The sequence below is a fragment of the Anas platyrhynchos genome, chromosome 3 (genome assembly GCF_047663525.1).
Source record: "Anas platyrhynchos isolate ZD024472 breed Pekin duck chromosome 3, IASCAAS_PekinDuck_T2T, whole genome shotgun sequence".
Taxonomy (NCBI): domain Eukaryota; kingdom Metazoa; phylum Chordata; class Aves; order Anseriformes; family Anatidae; genus Anas; species Anas platyrhynchos.
Window position 1 is genome coordinate 37681212 of NC_092589.1, and position 20814 is coordinate 37702025.

The following is a 20814-nucleotide window of genomic DNA, read 5'->3' on the forward strand; positions in this document are numbered from 1 at the left end:
AGTACTCCAAATACAGAGGGCACTTCTAACTCCAGCTCTGAGACTCCCACTTTGTCCAGCCAACAAGATCAAGGACAACACAAGCTAACTATCACTGTCACAAATCTAGCTATCTTTAAACTGAAAGTTGCAGCTACACTATGATGTTCCTATTACTTGTCATGCTCTGGTGAGTGGAAGAATACCTCTGAACTTCATATTTACCTGACCTATTCAGGCACAAACTTACAAAAGCATGAAAGACTCTGGCCCCACAGCCACCTCTGAACTACTCAAGCAGAATTTACCCTGTCAACCTCAAGTCACTTCAACTCATCTTTACGTTCTCCAAGTCCAGTATCAGCTATAGGATTTTTCTGTGTTTAACTACATTAGGGATCCCAAGCTGATCAAAATGAGCATTTGAGACCTGTTAGCAGAGCAAGTCTTATATAATTTGTTTCCCAATAGAACATTGTTTGAGGTATTTGAGTGATGTTGAATATTTACATTTAAGTTTTACTAAAGTAATTACCAAGGTTTTTTTATTTTTAATTTAAACATGTTTGCACAAAAAGCTACTTCTAAAAAAAAAAAAAAAAGCCGTGTAGCTGTTTCTCTTCTCTCAAAATGCCTCTCAGGTTTTAATTTTCTTTAGAAGTTAATGTTTTAAATATTTCAGATAAGATATGGTAACATATTGCAGATACTAGAAAAAGATTTGCATAGCAACAGTAACACAATTTTCTCCCACACAATGACCCTGATTTTTCCTAAAAGTAACCTGAACAAATGAGATCAGATTCATTTTTGGAGTGGCCTCACAAGGTTTACTGTGACTACCCTTAAGATGAGCCTGTTTGAATTGCCTCTGGAAACTTGTCCACTCGTTGCTTCATCAAAACTGTGCCTGCGTTAAAACTTCCCAAGGAATGAATGCATGGCGAGGTCTACAGGCACCCAACATTCATTTGACATATTTCAATTAAATACCACTCAGCATAATACCTTTTGGTCACACTAACACAATTTAGTTCTTTTCTCCTTCAATAATTCTCTAGATTATTCTGATTCTTCACCTAGACCATTGAATCTGCAGTCACCGTACAGAAACGATACCAAGGAGCTTTTGATCAAGATCTCTTCAATTTGCCTTAACAAGTAGCACTGATTTTTAAAGAAAAACACCAAAAAAATACACAATAAAGCACTGTAAAAACAGGTGCCAGATATAAAATGGACTTCAAGATGGCTCTTGGGTTCCCCTAACATAGTTGACTTGCTGCTGAGCATTCAGAGATCATAGTTATGAGTCTCCCCAGAAATTAAGGTATATGCTATGTTCCCCAAGATATATGGAAAGCATTAACCAAAACAATTGCAAGAATGTTAGGAATAATGGTTAGAAACTGTCAGGATATAGCATTTTTCCAGCCACATCTGCCAAATGCTTTGGTTTCTAAACAGTGACATCAGATGAACAGAGATGTACAGAAGACTTATTTCCTCTTCGTTTTGTCTCTAATAGGAAGGGAACTGTCAAACACTGCCAGGTAGCAGCACATACTACAGACTCACTGGCAAACTGGGCAGATGCAAATGAAGGCAAGAAAACACTTAGGGAGTGGTAGGTGCTTCGTTTAATATCTGTTGGCAGATGGTCCATATTTATTCAGCCAGAGATGAAGTCAAAAAGAACCACAAAGCTTTAATAATTATTTGTTCTGTCTTTAAGACAGCTTCTCTGCAGAAGGTAGAAAGGTTCCTGGTCTTTCTATGTTCTTTGAGAACTGTTTCTCCTCTTTTCCTTCTGCAGCAATACATTTTGCTCCAGCTAAACATTTCCCCCTCCTGCACACAATACCTGCTCCACCACTATACCTTTCAGATAAATGAGCTCTTCCTTCATCCCTAATGAGGCAGACATTCTTTCCATAAATTCAGTTCCTCTTCAGCTCTTTTTAGATCCTGATATGGAAGCCTTTTGTTGCAATCCCCTAGATGCAGGGAAGCAGGTAGGTCAGATCATGATTTTTTTTTCACACCTTGATTTAATGCAACTCAAACAGCAAGAGGGCAGAAAAGTGGTAGTAGCCAAGGGAAGTAAGCCTGGGTTGCTTTTGACTCAGCAATTAAAACACCTAGTCACATCTATCCTTGCTTTAGGACAGATGCAATGAACTGTGTGGAGTGACATTACCTATCTTTTATAGCAAAAAAAAAAAAAAAAAAAAAAAAGATTCTTCCCATCTCCTTCAAACAGTTTGCATAGTTTGAAAGAGAAACTTTTTGTACAAGCTTTACCTTCCACAAATGTAGAAGTACATCTTCCTGGGTTAATACTTGAGAAACCCAAGACAGAAATCAAAGTATAGTGGCATCTCTTGAGAGCAGTATTCAAGATATCTCCCAGAACCCTGCACTTTCTCATGCAGGGCAGGAAGGAAACAGGGAACGCAAGACCTGTCATATATGCATTTATGAAAGGCCACTTCTACTGACACACATCACACTGTCATGTCTACCATATTCATGAAGAGTTTTATCCTTGACCATCCCGCATTGCTGACTGTCCCCAGCCTCAGAGAATCCTACTGAGACAGCATCCTATCCAGAAGCATTTAGCTTTGAATAATACTAGATTAATAATTGCTTCAAATTGTAAACTGGTTATTTCCTAATAGTAGTTGTTCACACTATTTACTTTTTTCTTTCAAAGACCTTTTGGATATAACAATTACTTTTAGACAAGTACAGAAGAAAGTTCAGTTACCTGAGCAATAATGTTAACAACATATTGTGAACATGGTTAGGGAAATCTAGCAGATATTTGAAAAATAAAATCACCACAGAAGACCCGCAATACCCTACATGCAGGGTTAAAGATCTGCTAGAAAACTTTTATCACCTAAAGATCTTAGAGGCAAAAAATGGATTTTTCAATCAAGCTGACCATATGGTGGTGTTTTGTTTTTTTTTTCCTAATACTCAGTGTTATGTTCATGCAGAAAAGATAGACCACAGGAAAGGTCATTACATGCTTAATCTGATCTTCTATGGTAAAGAAGCCAAATCTGTAATATTTTTGCAATTTCAATGCAACAAGAACATTTTTACTGTAAGGTGGGGGAAGAACACCACGCTGTTAATACCCAAGTCTGACACTCTTAATCTGTAAGTATACAGACCACTATAATATTTTGAGTAACCTGCGATTTTCTTCATAGATCTTCATCAAATGAGTTATTTTTTCTTTCCAACTAACTGAAAAAATACAGCAAGTGTTTCTTTTTATTATCTCTTTCTGACACTGGACATTTCAAGATGTTTTACTGGAAAGAATGAGCTATTTAAAATAGATGACAGATTTTTGAAAGATTGAGTGTTTTTCTAAAGAAAAATAGTAATATATACTTGAGCCCATCTTGATGTTTTTGAAGAATGCCTCTTCATACAGGTGTACTGCTTTAAGATTGACCCTGTTTTTGTAGCGTTTTAGGGAAACTGAGCTTTATTAAATACAGTTTTTCTAATACAAGTGTTTTCTATCCTCAAACTGTGAGTCTTAGATCCACCTGAGGACTACTCCACTAGCTTCAGTTATAAATCTGTCCCAAGTCTTCAGACAATTGTCTTCTCTTTAATTTACAGATGTTCTTGTAAGGGGTGGCTGAAGGTATGTACACATTGTTTATTTTTCCCAGTCAATCCAATAATCAATCTCAGCATTTAACCATTTTGCTTCCACTTTCCCTAAATAACATCTCTGAGCCAAGGCAACAAAATCCAGAAAAGACACCTAACACTTTTGAAAGGTATCAGTATCTGAGAAAGTAGCCCTTGGAGCTATTAACCTTAAGGGAAACAAAAGCCTAACACTTTGGCTAACTTTTCACAGAACTTGATATGTCAACACATACAGATTTTCTCTGTGGGAAGGAGAAATTAAGTCTTCATCTATAGTACCATGAAGATTTCAGGCATTTTTATGCCCTGGGCTTTGTTAATTTCACTTACTTCAGTGCCAAGGAAGTACACAGAACAGCAGAGATTTTATGTTAAAAAAAAACAACCCTGTGTTGAAGGAACTCAACCCAACAAAATCCAATTGACAAATGGCAGGCAGCCAACTGCATGCATGCAACCAACTTTTTAAATGCTGTTCACACCAACTTGTAGTACAAACAGCTCATCTCTTACAATCTGCCTTTAACAAAATATTTGAACATGTCCTCAGCCAGTGTAGGGTGATAATGTTATCTGATATTTAGGTACTCTTTAATAGGTGTGCAAGAGTTCAGGATTTAGTGTATGAATTTCATGGATGATAACAGCCTGAGAACCTATACCATGATCTGTAAATTTCCATGCAAGCTATACCAAAATTGTTATATAAAACTTTATAGTTTTCCAACATATAAGTGTCCTATAATAAATCCTTACTCTGAGCTATAAACTCATTTGTGATAAAACAGAGCTTCTGCTCAGGCCAAAAAAAAAAAAAAAAAGCTTTTATTGCAGCTTTAAGTGCAACAGCAGGCAGGGTACAAGACAAGGGAACTCCTCCTCCTGAGCTCTGGATCTGCATATACCAGAGACCATAAAATAATAATAATAATCATCATCATCTTTGTGCAGTGAAAGTAATTCTTAAGCAGAGCAGACCTGGCACTTTTCCTTCCTTGCACAGTTCTCCCTATGGCATGCAATTCTGATTTCAACTGATTTAGGTGGGTGTATGTGAGAAGATAACTGGACCTCTATTGTCTCTAAAGATGTCATTGCTACATTAATTTAACTGTGCTTCCTGGCAAATGGCTCACACTTCTGCAAGGGCATTTAGGAATGGCTTTGCTCTAAAAAAAAAAATATTGGGTTAATTAGACATCTGCTCTTTCCTCTGTTTACACTGCTTTCTTGATCCTCTCTCATTTTTCCTCAGTGTTGGCACATACAAATAATTCAAGTTTCTTCAATGCTATGCGGTAACTTCCCTCCAGGTACAGCCCAGATTTGCTCTTAGCCTGGTGTTCTTCCTGCTCCTCTACACCTCCTTAATCTGTTTCAATTCTCTCCTTTTTCATCAGTAATAGCTCATCATCCATATATTTATCTCATCTCCAGTCACCAAGGTAAGAAGCATTTCAACAATGTAGAGCACTTTAAGTGCAACAATGCTATATAAATGTTTTGAAATAATTCCTTTGGGGTAAAAAGGAAAATTTTCCTCCAGCTGAAATTAATAAAATGATCTTACAAATAAGATGAGATGAATTTGCTCAAAATTATATCCTAATATAATATTCTAAATTTAGTCCCTCTCTCATTCTTAGAGAAGTATAATAACAGTGCATTACCACAATTTCACTGGATTTTCTGACAAGTGTTTTGCATCCAACACAACAGAACCGAGCACAACTATGGGCTTATACTTCATCATGGTAAGACATAAGCATCAGAACACAGTTGTGCAAGTTCATTTTGTTTCAAAACCAAAGATGAGGTGATGTCCTATCCTCACACTGAGTTTGAGTATACAAATCAGTGTTGACTTAAAGAGACATCCTAGAATAGCAATGTTTGAACAATTAGCATTAAATATTATATCTAGTTTATTTTATTACATTAATATAATACGTACATTCTAAAGGAAGTCTCTTGAAGTGTCACTAAGGGAAGCAAGCAAAGCGCTTTGCACTGACAAGTCCATTTTCCTCCCCACAAACTAACCACACATAGTCTTGATCACATGCTGTTTTGAGGATCAGATAGCTACTTTAGGAATAACAGCTAGAAGAATGGAGAACAAGTCCAATCACACGCCCAGCATCCCCTAGTATCTCACCAGTGCCCAGAACCTAAAGCAACAGTGCTTGGTGCAGCAAACATGCTAGCAGTGATAGGAAGAACTGAGGACTCAGGTTCCCAGATCCTTGCTGAACAGAGCATGAGATGTAGACAGACCGTTTGCCTGAATTAGAAGACACCACCTCACACATAATCCAGGCTATTGTGGGGAAAACCTGATAATTTTACAAGAAGATTGGGTTCAACTTTTTTGGAAGCACAGATTTGCTACCTGACAACTTACACACCAGCCTGTGCAGGCTGAAGGAAAAACACTGATTATTCTAAATAATCTTCAGAGCTTGTATCATCTCTGTGATAAACAGATTGGTAATACTGTCTTGAATAGAACCAGTTAACAGGTCTCAGCTGAGCATGATGTCAGGTATGTTAAAAGCAATCTCAAATCTCAATAGATCAATACTACTTGGGGACAAAATTACAAGTCTGAAAACTGTCAGCTGTTCTAGGCCCATTTCTGTTTCCAGACTGGGTAGAAACGAGACTTAGGGGTGTATTATTCACTGCTAGTGCAGAAAATACCAAACAGTGCCAGGATGTCTTTGGCATTCATGTTCAGAGTTCACTGTCTGGGATGTTATTCCTTGTGGGACTACGTGATGACAGATGTTAGTCACTTTAGCAGATAATAACATGGCAAGCCTACCCAGAACTACATGCACCAATTCCTCCTTAGCTTTCAGTGCAAAGCTCTGTCAATAAGCTTAAAGGCCAGAAGCACAGCATTTCCTTTGGGATGGGATTGCGTTTGTTCTCAGGTTCTGTCCTGAAACAACAATGGTGTTTTCACCTCAAGGTGAGGTTTCACATTCTGCCAAACTATTATGACAAAGTAAAATGCAAGAGCATGTGGCGCTTTTGCTTCTGAAAAAGACCGACCACCTCTTACCTAGTATAACACCCAAGTCAGCACCTCCATCAACACCTCCAGGATTTGCTGCTTGTCAGGTATCATTCAGCTCTTGTTTTACTGGCTTTAGTGACTACTCACAGGTCTCAGTAGGACACTAGTGATGAAGATACATGGTTGCAGAGCTCTTAATTTGTTAGGAGGATCCCTCCTGAAGTACAACCCACTGACAATTTAAGATTTTTTACGAAGGATGAATTTGGACAAAATGCCAGAAATTCTGCAAATTTTCAAATAAATTGCCTCTTCAGAAGATGACTCAGTGATTTTTGCAGACTTGGAGAGAAGCAGAGCAGTATAGGGAATGCTACCTAATAGCTTTTAAGAATGGTGAAAAATGATTTGAAAAGCAGTGTACAGAACTGAATATCAATCCTTCCCCTAAACCTGAAGGATTAAGGCAAAGAAAGAAGATTAACAGGCCCAAATTATGCCTTTTGATGTGATAGTACAAAGTCAGTAGTATAAAATCTTTTTCACAAGACTGGAAAAAAAAAGGTAAAGTAAAACCTAGTCACAAAATTCACTCTGTGGTGCATTCCCACAATACTTTTGTATGTGGCCTAGCTGTCAATCTGTTTTCTCCCTTCAATTGTGATTAAAGGTAATCTTTTAGGTTGTCCAGATATTTACTTTTCCTGATTGATTAAAGGCATAGATATTTTGTTTAAATATACATATTCAAAAACAAAGGGAAAATCTCCTTGTAAATTCTCATGGTGATGGTGCACCTGAAGATCCTAGTAAGTCTAGAAACAATTCATAAGAACATGTACAGCGAGGCCAGGACAATTTGTGCTTAAGTCAGTTGCATAACAGTAAAAGAATCTGAGAATCACAATTGCTCGTCCGTCCCTGTCCTATTCCTCCACACACATACACTTTAATAAAAACTAAAAGACATAAGAGTTAAGAGCTTATCAGTTGTTAGCATTTCAAAAATAAAGATTGTGATAGAACTATATGCAAGTACATGCAGCTGAAAAATACTGAAGCAACAGGGTAACTAGAACTGTTGGTTTCCCTACACGGGAAGGCAATATAGTTTAGCAAGTAAGCATTAGTTGGGATAGTGTCAAATATCAAGGCTTTTTTTTTAAATGCAAGTTTCTGGAACATTCAGAGCTTCTCCATACACCACTAAATAGATGTTTGACTTGGATCTTTCTATGTACAGGCATAGGCTCACAAGCAGCTCATAAATATTATGATCTATTAAGCTATAACAATTCCTTTCAGACCAGAAATCTGCAGTCAAATTCAACCCATTAAGTTCTCAACTCACTGAAGTTGTTCTTGTGAATTGGATTTCACCTAGACATTCCCATGAGACTGCAAGGAAATGCTGTACTAGTACAGTTCTTAATAAACCTTAAAATAAGACATGAGGTTATGCTGTGAAGCACCTTAATGTGAGAAAACAAGTGTTCAGAAAGCTACCAATTTACACATGACCTACTGTTTTGTTTTCAGTGAAATGAACTAACTGTTGAGCTGAGTTAAACTATTTACCACTCACAGGGAAGTCTGAAATAGTACCTGAAAAAACATTCCAGTGTTTGGATTGTGAAATCAAAAAGCTCCTTTCAAGATCATTACTGAGCTGGGCATACAAAACCTACATTCTTAATGCCATGGCCTTTTTACTACCATGAGTGCTTGCAAGAGGCTATAGACGTACCTCATGTAGAAAACTATGCCAGCAGAGCTACGCAGTAATCTGTCACAACATTCACTGATACTGCTCTGATCACATGCTGGTACCACCAATACCACTCTGAACAAGTGCAACCAGCAGAAAAAGAGAGAATTTAACTCCATCATGAAGGGAATGTGGACTGCTTTTAACCTCATAGCCCACCATGTGAAGAGAGGAATGATCTTAGAATCATTCATGTTGGAAAAGACCTCTAAGACCATTGAGTCCAACCTTTAACCTAACACTAACAAGTCCCCCACTAAACCATGCTACTAAGTTCTACATCTACATGTTTCTTGAAGACCTCCAGGGATGGTGATGCAACCACATCCCAAGGCAGCCTGTTCCAATACACACAACCCTTTCAGTAAAGGAAGTTCTAATATCCAACCAAACATCCCCGGCACAACTAGAGGCTTGATGTTGAGGCTTTGCAAGGTTAAAACTGAGGATTATCATAAAAGCTTTCCCCCGTTTACAAATCCTAGTGTCAAGAAGACTTGAAGAAATGTGTACAAAAGATTTGGATGGCTAGGCACTAGGTAAGTGTTTCATTGGTTACAATTTATTTTGTAAGAGGTCTGGCCTGTCATCTAAACTATCACAAAAATAGAAGAAGGATCTTTCCAGACTACTTAATGAAAAAATATCACCTTCACTTAAAGAAATGAGTGACTCCCAGAAAGAGGCTTGGAGTAGGGTTAGATTTCTTCTCCTTGCTAAATAACCATGAGCCATACAAAACATGAGAAATATTCACAAAAAAAAAAAAAAGTTTTCATGCCCCTCCCAATATTTTGGGATCTTCTAGTTTGCTGTCTTTGATCAAAAGAGTTGTTTGCCATGCCTAGAGTCATGCGCACTAATGATCAGATTGTCCTTCTGCAAGATTATCAGAACACATTTTATTTACTGTTATATGTATGCACTTCAACTAAGTCTAAGTGTCCACTGTCAGCCTGACTGGGATGCTTACACGGCTGCCAAAAAGATACATTAACAGTGTCCTCCATCACCCAGTAGGCTGCCATGTCTAAAGAATGATTTAGTGAGAGATAGCTACTTACTATTAAACAAGCTGGCAGCATTGTAGAAGTCAGCTACAAGAGCTGGAGCATTCAAGATTGTGCATGAATTATGGTTTTGGCCACCTTTAACTCCATACCCTAGATGTTGCCTTTAGGATGGGTATTTTGAACTTGGCAGTCAGCTGCCTCTCAAGCTATGGCCAAGCCCAATTTATCAAGTGCAAGCTGAGAAGTGGAAGATTTGTGAGTATAGTATAACCCCTTCATCGGTTCAATAGGGTTTTCTCAAAAGAGGGATAACACAATAGATGAAATATATGGAAAGAGGAGGGATTAAGTTTTGGCATTCCACTATGGGTAATGGCACACAATGAATTGGACAGGATACAGATCTTACCTGAAGGAAACACCAAGCAGAGGCCAGTGATGACAGATTCCAGCTCCAAAACACGCAGGATAAGAAGTAGGCAGAATTGAGGCTGGATAACACAGCAGAAGCAAAAGTCATGCAGGACAGTCCCAAGCCACCTATTGCAAAACAACAGGCACTTCAAACTTCAAGGTGCATATTAAGAATCCAAAACAAGCTCACTGTAAGAACCGAGAAAAGCCTTTTCAAAAAACATCATCATCCAGCAATTGCTAAGGATAAGCAGCACTGTGTAGGTTTAGATTGTTTACTGAACTTTTTACTTTGCTCACAGGATATCACAATAACACAACTTCCTGCTAGACTCAGCTTATTGATGATCTGGCCTTAAGAACTCTATTAAGATGATGCCCATCTCAGCTTGGACTACCATTAGTATTGTCTAGTAACAAGACTTAGACTTGAAATGAGAGCACAGAAGCTACTATAGGGTTGTTTCCTATCTACTCTTCCACCCCTTTCTTCTTGTGGCAGTGAAAGTTTCAAAGCGAGGATTTAGTTCCGCAACATTGATATTTGGTTCCATTTGCAACTTCCTCTCTAAGATTACATCTGGACTTTGGTGGTAAAATAAGTCTAAGCTACCATGGATAGTTATAAAGCTTGGAGGCATATGGATAAATTTTCACGCAACTTGGTCAAGGAAAGGTTCAGAATCAGCCTGCACTTAAGTACCATATGTAGAGGGCAGATTGAATACAACTATCCCACTTTTAATACAACATGCCTTTCTGACCACCAAGGCAGAAGTGAATCTGAACATGCAGCAAAGAAGAGGTTGGAAGCTGAATAAATTAAAGGCTAATCTTAATGATGGCAGTGCAGTGACAACATTAACAAAAGATCTGCTTTCCTGATAAATGAAAAATGGAAGGTCATTAGGAGACATGTCTTCAGAAATCCAGACAACAATTAATTTCTTAATGGTGGTATTTTAAAGAGATTGCAAGCTCTCATCCCTTAATACTAGTACAAGTGAAGAATATTGAAGTAGCATAGTGAAGCCTTCCCTTTGGACACCCTCCTACATGGAGAAATTGCCTTGGACAAGGGATTTTCAGGTAAATCTTATTGAGCTTATTGATAGTTTTGTCTCATAGTTTACTTCCTTGGGCATCTTGCTCAATTTTTGCTATTGAAATCAGCAGAGCATAATAAACACTAACAAGAGGCTAAATGTTGGGAGAAAACACGTTGGTTTCACCTACATATTTTAAAGCAGATTCATACATTAGCTCTTTGCTTTAGCACCTCCTTTGCTACATAAATACTGGCCTTGGTATGAGCTCCTTCTTGTGATAGCATATACAGTTACTCACACATCAAGCAACTCCAAGTTTAATTCTTTTTTCTAAAAGAAGAATTCTTTAATTATCTGTTGTGCCATAGACTGGAGTTTCTCCTGATAAATGTCACCCGAAAGGGAGAATATTCTCACCAATTGCTCTGGCTTGCTTTGAGAATAATTCCTGTTTACTTTCTAGGCTGGAACGAGAAACAATCTAATTTCAAGTATTCAGCATAGTTTGCCACCTTTCGTCTTTCAGTTGCTGCTGTGCTTCAATAGCAGGACGTAGTAAGGGGGAAGTACTGATGACCAGAAACTCTGAAGCAAGACTGGGCAAGGGAAGAAAGTGAACAGCTTGTTCCTGTGAAGCAGGAACAGGATGCAGTTGAAATTACAATTATGTTCTACAAGGTCTTTTGAGTATGGAGGAATGAAGAAGTACTGAGTTGTCATCCAACACTTCATTGTGAAATGACACTTTCTAATATCAAGCCATCAAAAACACAAGATATCCATTAAAGATTTTGGAAATGGCTTGAGGTGAGGTCTTCCAACTGTCCTGGTTTTCGCTAGAATAGAGTTAATTTTCCTCCTAGTAGCTAGTATGGTGCTGTGTTTGGAATTTAGGATGAGAAGAATGTTGATACCACACTGATTTAATTTTTGATACCACACTGTTTTAATTGTTGCAGAGCAATGCTTACACTAAGCCAAGGACTTTTCAGCTCCTTGTGCTGCCCTGCCAGCAGGCAGGCTACAGGTGCAGCAGGAGATGGGAGGGGGCAGAACCAGGACAGCTGACACAAACTGTCCAAAGGGATGTCCCACATCATCTGACATCATGCTGAACAATTAATATAGGGTGGCTGGTTAAGTGCCAGCCCCCCCAGGGTGGGGGAACAAGCTGGGCATCAGTCAGCAGATGGTGAACAATTACATTTTGCATCACTTGGTTTGTACACATTATTATTAGTAGTACTATTATCATTGTTATTAGTTTTCCTTTCTTTTTTGTCCTAAAGAAAGATCTCAACCCACAAACTTTAATTTTATTCTCTCCCCCATCCCACAGGGGCAAGAGCAAACAGCTGAGTAGTGCTTAGCTGCCAGCTGGGTTAAACCACAACACCCACACAACACAATTTGAGTATAAGGCTTCCTCAGGACCTCTCAGCTGCAAACCTTTAACTGACTGGTGAGAAAGGCATAACAATCTGCACCTGGACATAGCAAAATGAGGGGTAGAGATACTGATAAATTAATAATTCAAATGACCTAGATGATAACAGGTTTTCCTACTCCTCTACTTCTTCAAAAAAAAATTACACTTCCATTCCCTCATAACTTAGAGAAGGGGTAAAGATGGGAAGGAGGAGGTATTATAGGAATGAGGTGGTCTCTGTCTAGCCTACCTTGGGAAGAGGACCAGAGAAAACTTTGTCTAGCTGGTAAATTGGATCAGTAAGTGAGCAGCTAACAGCTGCCTTTTACTTTGCACTCAATTTTATTTGGTAAATTTAAAGCTGCAGAAAAAGTGTCAAAATAAAAAGTTTCAGTGTGAACTAACCTGAAAAATAAATGCCTACTCTATCCTGCCTGTCCAGAATACCCAAAAATATTCCAGTTCCGTTTCCAGCAATTTTGTTAACTGAACAGGTGCATAAATCATCCCAGGAGCCCTGGGGGTAACAAAGCCCAGACTCTTTCAGACTGCTGTCCTGAACATGATGTTGGTATTTCAGGTGCCAGCTCTGTTGGAAACTCATTGCCCATGCTCTGGGTCCTTCTAAGTGTGTTCATGCGTTCAGTAGTATCAATGAGGCCTCTCTCACTTGGTGGTTGGGCCTGAGAAAAACTATAAGTTTTGAGTTTAAAGTCTTGAGCCTACTCCCCAACATACTCCACTCCCCAGGGAGTTAAAATCACATAAGCGAACTGAGCTCATTTTTAGTAGAAATACAGTGAGCATTACTTCCTTAAAAACTTACAACTTATGAGTTAGCATCATATATTCACCTGTAAAGACAGATACTCTTCACTTCCTATAAACTGATTAATCTTATAATTTTTATACATCTTCCTAGAGAGTACAGTAGCCTTTCTCCCACTTTTACTTGGGGGATTGTAGCAATTAGGGTGATGATTGGACCAGATGATCTTGAAGGTCTTTTCCAACCTTTACAATTCTAATTCTTCTTCCAAATACAGTGCCTTAGCATGGGCATACAATACCAACTGCTTCATCACCTCCTTCCATATGTTCTCAACCACATCTACTAAGTGTACAAGTCAAGACAAATGCAGAAACATCACTGCATCACTTCTGACTGCCCAGAAGGGAAAAAAATAAAAAATAACTGTTAGTTAAAGCACTACTCACTGACATCCTGCTGAACCATGACACCAGCTACTCGCTACATGCTGAGACCCCATGGTTAGAGAAGTAGTTGAGCTGAAGGTTCACTATATTTCCTGGCCTCAATTTTCATTGGCTTCCACTGATACAACTCAGCAGACTTCAGTAAAGCTGATGAATGCACTCACATGTGGAACTTAGCCTAATAAATTCCTAGAAAAGTGACATTGCCTAAAACTTTATCCAGGCCTGAACATAACTCCTATCTACTACTCCCAACAGCTACAATTGATCTTTCTTTGTTTATTATCTGACTGACCCACTACATACTGCAATAAGACAGGCTGTTAAGTGCAGTGGGTTGTTTTATAACTCTTCTGTAGAACGTCTTAATTAGTATGCCCAATATTCTTCTAACACAAGTAAAGTGGTAAAAAATATTGCCTCTTTTGCACTGTGATCATTCATATTCTCCTGTGGTCCTGAGAAGTGTTTTATGACTAAGAGGAGAAGACGAGGAAGTGACTGTGCTAAACAGTTCCCTGATCCTGTATAATGTAACTGATGAAAGGTCACAAAGTCTTCTTCCTGTTCTGAATTCCTTTACATGTCCTAGTAATATTGTCTTCTGTGTCCAACAAAAGCAGCAATAAATGTCTCAGCAGGACAATTAATTTTCACTCTTCTGTTTTAAGACTGCTACTGTTGTCATGGAGTTCCTGACATACAGGTGATTTGGCATTCATATTTTTCCCTGCTTTATTACTCCCGACTCACTTTTCCTGCTGTATACAAGTAGAGACTGTTGGTCCACTAGTTCCTGTGATAGGCAAGTCATTTCTTTTTCTGCTTAGGAGCAAAGCTTCTCAGCAAATGCTAACAGTACTTCCCTCCATCACTTTCATCTCTGTAATTCCTTCCATGGTGGCTTGACAGCACTGGTAGTATTGACAATTTTCTGTTCTGCCAGATGGTGGAAATTCAATGTAGACTCATTTCACATTTCAAAGGAATATGGAAATATCCACACATACTCTGTCATACTTTAATTAATGGCCCTATCTAACATTATACATCAGAAAAAATAATCTCTCCACCTAATGCAGCATTGTTTTAGTTTTCTCGTACTGGATTTGTGCAGACAGCAATAGTCTCTAATAAACTATGCATAGTATCATTCCCATTTTTCCTCAGAAATGCACAGTAACTTAAAATGCAATGTAATAAACCTACTGAGCAGCTTCTTAATGAATTTCCTCTGTCTTTGTCACTATGATAGACAGTTTTTTCCTCTGTGATCAGTATGTACATCATTGTCATCCACCAGGTAAACCAGAGTCTTCATGTCCTGTGACCATGTTCCAAGTGAGGTCTGCAAAAGCATGTGTAGACAGCAAGGACAGGGTTGTGGAGATAACTGGTTAGTGGCTGTGCATGTGTAACCTTGGAAAAAGTCAACTTTGTAGCTGGTAAAAATAAGGGAAATCAGATTATCAGGGATTACAAAGGAAAGACAAAATTTGTGTATATTTATGGTGGACTGTACAAAACTTAGCCTGGGATATTTAAGGGAAGAACAAAGGCTGAAAAGGGAGGCCTCAAGGTGGGCTAGGAATAAATTAGTGTGGGAAAAAGGAGAAGAAGGGGAACAAAGTGACTGGTTGTGTGTAACTGAGATATAGGTAGGTGCATTTGTCTTTGAGACTTGTGCCTGATCACTGCAGTCTGTCCTGTTGGCTCCTTAAATCCTCTTTCTGTTCTTTGTGTGATTTTGCTCTCTGTTCTGGAAGTGCATAGGTCAGATCTGCAAAGGGGAACAGCAGCAAACAGGCCAGGGACAAAAAATCCCTCAGGTCTTAAGTCCATCATATTCTGTTTCACTGAGGTCCTGCCATACTTGCCTCTGTCATGCCAGGTCAATAAATACTATAGGACCCACTACAGTGAGATGTGAAAATACTTGTGTGCAGTTACCTGACCTTCTGTGGGGATTTCTAGCTCTCTCTTCATGAAGTTTGTTCCAGATGTAAGCAACTCTCTGGGACCTGACTTATGTCTGTGCCTCAGCTCCCAATGCTCCCAGTTCCAGATGGGCTTGTGTTGAGCGCAGTGGTGCACCCTGCATTCCTGGGCATTTATGCAGCACTGCAGATGGGTGTTACACCCTTACAGTCAGAGGAGCTCTGAGGAGTAGAGGGTATAGCCATTCATGCTGCATATGTTCTAGGAAATAAAATATCCCTGAGATTGTCCTTGGGAACTGAGGCCAAACAACACAGTAAGGTGGGCCTCTATAGGGCACACATTATCCAAAACACAGGGTGATCAACTCCAAAATATCTATTTATAGTCCATAATAACCCCTACATTGTAATATGTGGTAAATGCTCATTGGCCTCAAAGAGGTATGTCATAACTTGTACAGCACAGATGATCATGGGACCATACACATGCCTGTGACTTTCCCCATCTAGCTTACTAGCATAGATACTTGGGGAGTTTGTGTGATATCAAGCCAAAGCAAGAGTTCAGCTGATGTTAGTAGGCCATTCTGTAGATGCTGTAGATGCTGGCTCTGCATGAGACTAATTTATGACCAGCAGGGGACCCTGCACAACGCAAAGAAAGAGCATTTGAGCTTAAGCTGACCCCAGAACAATACAGCTTTATTTCTGTAGTGCTCTGCTGAACTTGAAACCTAGTCATCCTGAGTTGGCTGTATACATAGCCAGAACAGGTGCCATCGTATCTGTAGTACTTGTGTTGGGTCTGTCAGTACTCTACAACCTAAAAATCAACCCCTCAGGGTAAAGTTATCCAGACCCCATTGCCAGTGGATACATAATGATTTCCTCTCAACTCCGACAGTGCTGATCATTGCTTTGCCAGGAGGACAGTCCAAGCCTTGCTTTTTCCCTTGTGATTGACTCCTAGAGGCTGTTGTTGAGCAGCTTATCACAACCATGAAACTTGTAGAGTTTACACTTTCCTCAGAGTATATAAGCTCTCTGAAACCATTAATTAATTAAAGACATCAGTTTCAAAATTACACATATAAATCCTTTCTTGAGTTCACACCCTCAATCATTAAACCTGAAATAGGATTTTAAAAGTCTACTTTATTATTTGCTGTTTCTTCTGTCATGTCTTTTTCTCTAGCCATCTACTCAATGAAAAGAGGGCAGGAGGTCTGACTGTCTGCTTTTCTGGCTCTATCATCATTTTATATTTTGGGATTGAGACATTTAAATCCTAACAAGCCATCTTCAAAATTGAGCATGGAAACTTTTGCATTTAATATTGGTACAACATCATTATGCAAGTACTTTAGGTAGAGGCTGGCTTGTTGCTTCTTTATTATTATTATTAATGTTTTAGTTATATTATGTATTTATTATTCATTATAATGAATAAAATAGAGTACTTTCTTTAGGCAAATGATCTAAAGTTTTCTTTAAACTTGTCAACTTCTTTCTATCTTTGACATGGGTGAATTAAAAGAACTGCAAAGATTGGCAATTTTTCCTATGTTTGTTATTTTGCATTACTTCCCAACATAGGGCTGAGTTGTTGCTTCTGATGCCTTGCTTGTTACAGTGTGTATTAATTACATATCTTGCCTTGTTTTTTTTTTATTGTGTCATTTTTCTGTGAAAGTGTATTAATTTGGGGGATTTGTACTTAAATGGAAAAGAGAAAGTGGTCAATAAACACTGCAGATGTAAACCACTTGAATATTTAAAGCAATGTTGAAAATATCTATGTATGTAAGTTCTCAGAGTGATCTTATGTTTAGTATACCAGTTGTAGTATTATGTTGATATCAGTGGAACTGCTCATGAGTGTTAAGCATGTGCCAGTCTTACAAATAGTGCTTTTCATTGCAAGTGTTTCAACAATGGTATCCCTGCTTTACAATTGGGAAATCCTGCATCCAACAACAACCTGGTGACAGAGCTGAAAAAAAACACAACAACAACAACAACAACAAAAAACAGCAGGAGACCTGGGTTTGACTCCAAGACACCCTAATTGCATGCAATTTTTTTCATTCTATCTCTTTTTCTTTCCCATTAACTCTTCTAGTGTTCTAGTATATTGCCTCAGTAAAGTACATGAGTATGCATTTTTGGGAAACAAGTGCTGGCATGCTGATAATAAGCTTTCTTTTACATGAAACTTCTGATTTGACAAAAGTGTTATTAAGTGACTTCACTTCAACATTGAAAAATGAGTAATTATTAGGACAAGACTGATTCAAAGTACTGCAAACTATAAACAGCTATAAATGCTTATACTATTAGAGACTTTAATTTATTCCTACTGAAAAAATAAGTTGCACAGCCAGTTAATCATAGAAATATATGCAATATATCCATTATTTTAATTCTTTACTTACATTAGATTTTTTTTTTTAATTTATTAAAAGTTAGGTCTCCATTCTCTTATCAACAAAATTGCAGCATTGGACTGGACTCCTGCTAGGCTGCTTTTCCTGTTTCTTTCATGCTTGAAATAATTTCCTGGTGTATTATATTCATATAAATGAGGAATGTAATGAGACAGTGATACTTCCCTTTGATACTTTTAATTACCTGCTTTGAAAGTGAAGAGGTGGGGGAAGGCAAATGGAAATCTTCCTCCTATAAAGCTGCAGATGAGGTTGAGTTTCTATGCTGCTTTCTGGGGTAAACTGCTTGCATACTGAATTATGATGAACCCTGCATGCAATGCCCAGAGATGCAAAGCCATCCATTTGCCTTCAATGAAATCTCTGATATAAAAACAGATCTCCATTGGCAGTGAACAACTGTGATTTTCTGTGAAGGTGAAATGTTGCTTTATTCTCAGCACTATTACATTGCATGCCAAGAGGGGTGCAGAGCTAAAGCTCACCAAGATCACTGGGAATTGTCTCCATTTCAGGCATTTGGCCTGTGGGTCAGGTGACTGAAAGGTGTTAGGTCCATTCTCACACCATGGGGAGGGCTGAGTTCAGTTTGCACGTAAGAGACTATTCCTTGCACCCACCTTCTTTGGGTGCTCAGGGCTCCAGGAGGAAATGTACCTTGTGAGTACTGAGCCTCTCAAGGCTTCACTCTTGATCTGTTCTTGACAGGACTATGAGATAGGAGCAATAGGAGGGAATTTGACAGGACTATGGAAAAAATTGTCACCGGCCATCACATGGCACAATATGAAGTGCCAGCACCCTCCTCACCCTACATGGAAGAGTCGGGTTTCCTCTGTGACTGAGTGAAGAAAACGAGCCTAGAGAAAGATGGGAAGAAAATTTCCTCATCTCTCCCACCCAGTTACTGAGATCAGTAGCATTCATTTATTTTGAAATTAAGAGTCTTAGAGGGTTTAGAAGATGAAGGAATGTAATATTTTACGTCTATTGCACATGGGTTTCAGCACTATATCAGGGAAAGACCGAGACCAAAACACATAAAACTATGCCACTATGTCTCAGTAAGGTTGTTTCTCAAAACAGATATCTGAGCACACTGAGAAATATCATGATAACCGCTATAGGTTGCCTAATTTATATTTTTAGCTCCATGGCTTCACTGAAAATGAAGGAAAAGAATAATTTGAATGAATATTTGGATTTTTTTTTTTTCCTAGAAATGAAAGATCTAGGAAATCCTGAAACCACGGGTCCAGAAAAAATGACATTCTGGATATAAAAAACAAAAACCAACCAACCAACCAAATGACAACAACAAAGGCATAAAATACAAGGAAAATATTAGGGAGCAAAACAGAGAACAATGCTCTGTCACTATATGAATCCATGAAGCCACGTGTAGAGTATGGTTTTTAATTCAAGTTTGTCTAAAAGGAGTATTGGAGCAATATCATCAAAGGCATTGGACAGCTTTTTCATGAGGGATACCTGAGCATGCTGGAACTTTCTAATCTCAAAAAAAAAAAAAAAAAGATTGTAGAAGGGGGATACCTAGCAATATATCATGAGTGGTAAAGGGAGGAAAAAATTGACTGTCTGTTTTCTGCCTCCACCAAAGCAAGAGGTAGAAGCATCCAATGTTTTTTGTAGTCAGATTCAAAACAAGCAAAAAGTTGATTGATTTCAACACACAGTAGAACTCTGGCACTGCTTGCCAAAAGGTGGTTGTATGGTCTCAAGGGGAAACTGGAAAATGTTTGGAAAATAAATCTACTGAGGCTAAATAAACATGAAGAAATCACATTTTTTTTCAGGTAAGGAAGTCCCTGACCTGAAAAAATTGAGTGGGACAGTAGGGGGATGAGATTTTTATATACTTTCTTATTTCAGTTCTTATTCTTCCCCAGGCTTCTGCTTTTGGCCAGTGTTGGGGCATGGATGCTGTGCTAGGCTGATTTTTGCCCTGACCCAGTTATGTCTGTTCTTATATTCTTAACGTTTCTTGCAGATGCCAAATTACTAAAATCTCCATATTGCTTCTACCAGCACATTCTGCAATTACAAGTGAAGAGCTGCTGCCTCTCTGGGTTTGGGACTCTGCATACCAAGCACAGCTGCTCCTTGTGCACTGGAGGCCAAGGAGATGACAAAAACCAGGATGTGAGATGCCCATGGCTGGTATGCCTACCTGACCATTAGGACTGGATATAGACTGGCTTTGAGTCTCCTAATGGAGGGGAAAGCACTTAACTCAAGCACTTGAGCTATCTGTAGTCTTCTCTACAGACAGTTTAGCTCCATTTCAAACACGTGGCAAGTTCTGAGCTGTGACTTGATCTACACAGCCTGGGATTGCAGATAATGAGGTAAAATGGGAAACAAATCTCTGTGAAAAGAGACCCCAGAGAGAAATTTGTCTTCATTTAGCCTCCAGGATGAGAGGTGAGAAGCTGCTGCACCCAAGGAACCTCTTATGTCTGAATATGAGTGGCTTCCTCAAGAGTTATTTTCAGTTGCTCTTTGGTAGCTCCTAAAGATGTATATGTACATACATGCTATGTAAGCTACCTCTGCTGGTGCTTCAGTTCATGTGCAAGTAAAGAGGAAGATATCCACCTCTTTCGAAGTGGCTTGATTCGTTCTCTGAAGATTTTGGGATTCATCAAAGCCAGCTCAAGTGGTCTGTGGAAAAGTGTTGTGCTGCTGGCACTTTTTGCCAGTTTAGTTGCCAAAAGAGATTAATCGTTGGACATGTCCAGTAATTTTTACACTGTGAATTTTGAGACAAAGCATTGGTATGCAAGACTCTAAGGACTCTCAGATTTCATCTTTCCTCTTGGCA

At 38.7% G+C, this 20814-nt stretch overlaps 1 protein-coding gene across 8 annotated transcripts in view; it reads right to left on the reverse strand.

Moving 5' to 3' along the window:
- Positions 1-13649, reverse strand: part of LRFN2 (leucine rich repeat and fibronectin type III domain containing 2) — a 225064-nt gene extending 211415 nt beyond the window's left edge. For 7 of the 8 annotated variants that reach the window (XR_011808172.1, XR_005264685.2, XR_001188642.5 and 4 more), the window contains exons 1-2: positions 13583-13649; positions 9882-10012 (exon numbers count right to left, since the gene is read on the reverse strand). The gene's annotated coding sequence lies outside the window, so the exon portion shown is untranslated. Of the gene's footprint in view, positions 1-9881; positions 10013-13218; positions 13241-13582 lie in introns of all 8 variants that reach the window. The other variant, XM_021270378.4, reaches the window with a different exon arrangement.
- Positions 13650-20814: the final 7165 nt, after the last annotated feature.